The sequence below is a fragment of the Ovis aries genome, chromosome 2 (assembly GCF_016772045.2).
Source record: "Ovis aries strain OAR_USU_Benz2616 breed Rambouillet chromosome 2, ARS-UI_Ramb_v3.0, whole genome shotgun sequence".
NCBI lineage: Eukaryota > Metazoa > Chordata > Mammalia > Artiodactyla > Bovidae > Ovis > Ovis aries.
In genome coordinates, this window is record NC_056055.1 from 146,430,985 (window position 1) to 146,434,075 (window position 3,091).

The 3,091-nt window shown below is 38.0% G+C and overlaps 1 non-coding gene across 1 annotated transcript; it reads right to left on the reverse strand.

Annotated features, from left to right (window-relative positions):
• Positions 1–1,786: 1,786 nt before the first annotated feature.
• Positions 1,787–1,858, reverse strand: TRNAC-GCA (transfer RNA cysteine (anticodon GCA)). The gene has a single exon. It is a non-coding gene; the product is annotated as a tRNA-Cys (tRNA).
• Between the last annotated feature and the right edge of the window lie 1,233 nt (positions 1,859–3,091).

The following is a 3,091-nucleotide window of genomic DNA, read 5'->3' on the forward strand; positions in this document are numbered from 1 at the left end:
TAAATATATATTCCTTTGAATGTATTACTCACCACTACTTCTGGTATACATTAGTTAGGGGAAGATTTAAAATAACGTGTCTTGGTCTCCCTCTTGGGGGCTCCTGATTTTGAGGTTTTCCTTTTCTTTGTGGTGCTTAGTCTTGCAGATGAGTGAAGTTACTGCATTCAGCATGGGGGTCCACCAGACTCAACATGCTTAAAGTCGCCACTGAAATGTTCAGGTTCCCTATGCCAAATAGACTTTGAGAGAAGTCATTTAAGATGTTGAGTTCTTGTAAAATTTGCAAAGCTTCTTGATGCGTTCTCTGTTGGGGCTGCTCCCCTGCATTCCCTCCAGCTTCTTCTGGTTGGATTTTGTAGGTGTCTGCATCAGGTGACAGTGGGAACAATCCCTCCATAATTTTTCTCTGCTACCTTTTTTTTTTTTTTTTTTTTGCCATCCCCAAACTGAGTTTATAGCATCTTTTCAACACTAGGGATGCTATGGGAATTAGGTGGCGTTCTGAACATTTTGGTTTTCTGTAGTCATTTTTTACGATAACCTTAATTTATCTATTATGCTGCTAGCCTCATTTTCTCATCTCTTTGTGTCTCAATCAGAAGTCACTAGTGTTCACTTACATTAAGTGAAATATTAAGGACAAATGCTGCATCCACTTGTCTAGGGCTCAACTATTAACATTTGATTCTGTCACGTAAGAGTATGTTCCTCGATTCTTTGTCTCGTCACAACAAAGATTTGGAGTGACGGACATTAAAGCCCCCTCGGAGCGTCACAGCTCTCAAGTCTTGGATAGACCGTGTTATAGCTCTCAGGTCTCGAATGGACCATGTTATAGCTCTTAGACAAATCAGTGTTACAGCTCTACTTTATTTAGAGGATAGCAGGAAAATCCATCTTCGAGGTGTGAGGGCACATCGTTCCAAAGACACGAGAAGAGCGCCCCAGCGTGGGAGAGAGAGAGAGAGAGAGAGCTAGCTTTGGCTCCTCTATTTATATGTTTATCTCTCCCTGGGCCTGTCCTGTGTAAATTGGGCTAGCCAGGTGTGTAGTTTGTTTACCTGAGGTCCTCACTCCGGTCCTCGGGCCTTCTTTTGTTCTATTTTCATGGGCTTTTCCCTTCCTTGTCTTGCAGCCACCGCCATTTTGGACTCCTTTTCCCCATTCTACTTACCTAACAATTCCTCTATCATTTTTCTCTGCTACTTTTTTTTTTTTGCCAGCCCAAACTGAGTTTATAGCATCTTTTCAAATATGACTTCATGCTTGAGAGTTTTCCAGATTTTTGTTTGGAAAATGCTTCCAATTACTTTTGAGGTAAGCCCTTACTTTGCCAGGCTTATGAGTTTGCTTTGACTGTTGTAAGAAACTACCAGAGACTGGTTGGCTTAAACAACATAAATTTATTTCCCCATAGTTTTGGAGACTTAGAGTCCAAATCAGGGTATCTGCAGGGTTGGTTTCTTTTTGAGATCTCCGTCCTTGGCTTGTAGACAGCCATCTTCTCCCTGGGTCTTCAAGTGGTCTTTCCTCCCTCTATATCTGTGTCTTCATTTCCTGTTCTTTGGATTAGGATTCACCCTAATTATCCTGTTTTCACTTAATTACCTCTTTAAAGACCCTGTTTTTAAAAACTGTCACTTTCTGAGGTACTAAGTGAAGTGGCGCAGTCGTGTCCAACTCTTCGCAACCCCATGGACTGTAGCCTATCAGGCTCCTCTGTCCATGGGATTTTCCAGGCAAGAGTGCTGGAGTGGATTGCCATTTCCTTCTCCAGGGGATCTTCCCAACCCAGGAATCGAACCCGGGTCTCCTGCATTGCAGGCAGATGCTTTACCATCTGAGCCACCAGGGAATGGCTTGCTTAAAGGTACTAAGGTACTAAGGGTTAGACTTAAATACATTTTGAGAACCAACGATTCAACCCTTAACACCAAGGTTGAAATTAAAACTATTATCTGTTAGTTGGTACTTTACTTAATCTGCCTGCTTGATATGATATAAACTGGTTGCCATCCTTAATTCTGTATTTCTGATTTCTATATTTCCTTAGACTTTTCAATAGTATTTGAGGAAAGGAGGAAGTTAAACATATAAACCTGGATTGATACCTTTATATTGAAGTCTTCGGATGTTTTTCAATGCCTGTGTAGGACACAGAGAGGAGTAAACATCGCGCTGGTTTTTGCTGAAGTGTACTCATCTGCCCCAGCCCTGAAGGGCGTGACTTGTGCATGCTCATGTGCATGAATCCTCAGTGAAGAATACAACTGAAAGTCTGTCACACTTGGTCCTCATTTGAATTGCTCCCAAATGTTTATAACCTACCTTTTAAATTAATTAAACTTAAATATAATGAAATAGCAATACTCTTTTCAAGTTAACTATGAAATATAAAAGGAATATTTATGAATTTGCTGAGATTATTGACAGTATACCACTATATTACTTTTTCTTACAATTTGCATATAAGTTTAAGATATTTCTGCCAACTTGTATCTAATTGTCATCTTGTTTTCCAGTCATATCAAGATATAAATCTTTATAAACTGCACAAGCACTATTAACAAGAATGGTTAAAAATGGGTCTTAAGGTTTCATATTGTAAGAACATCTTCGATGAATGTATTCTATTCTTTCCTCTTGATGCCTCAGCCCACACAAATAATACAACTGCTTCCTGTAATTAAAATAAGAAAATATATTACTTATAAAGTTTAGTCTTAAGCAGAGCCACATACAAAATCTATAGTTCCCATAATGGGAGATACACTGTAAAATGAAATAAAATGATAAATTGATAAATACATGGTATTGTTATTTGTTCTTTTGTTGCTAACTATCTTTATCACAGTGGCAGGAAAATATAAAAGAATTATAAAGTCTCTGTTTAATAAAAGGAAAACTGTGAATCATGTAACTTATGAGATCTTATGGTTTAAAAAGTTCTTGAAATTAAAATTCTCTGTAGATCTTTTCACCCTTGACATATTTTTTTTCTTCCCTTTGTAATAATTAACAAAATCCTTTTGGATAGTTTCTCCAGTTATTTGTTTCAGAAGAGCCAAATTATTGAAGGTAAAAATAA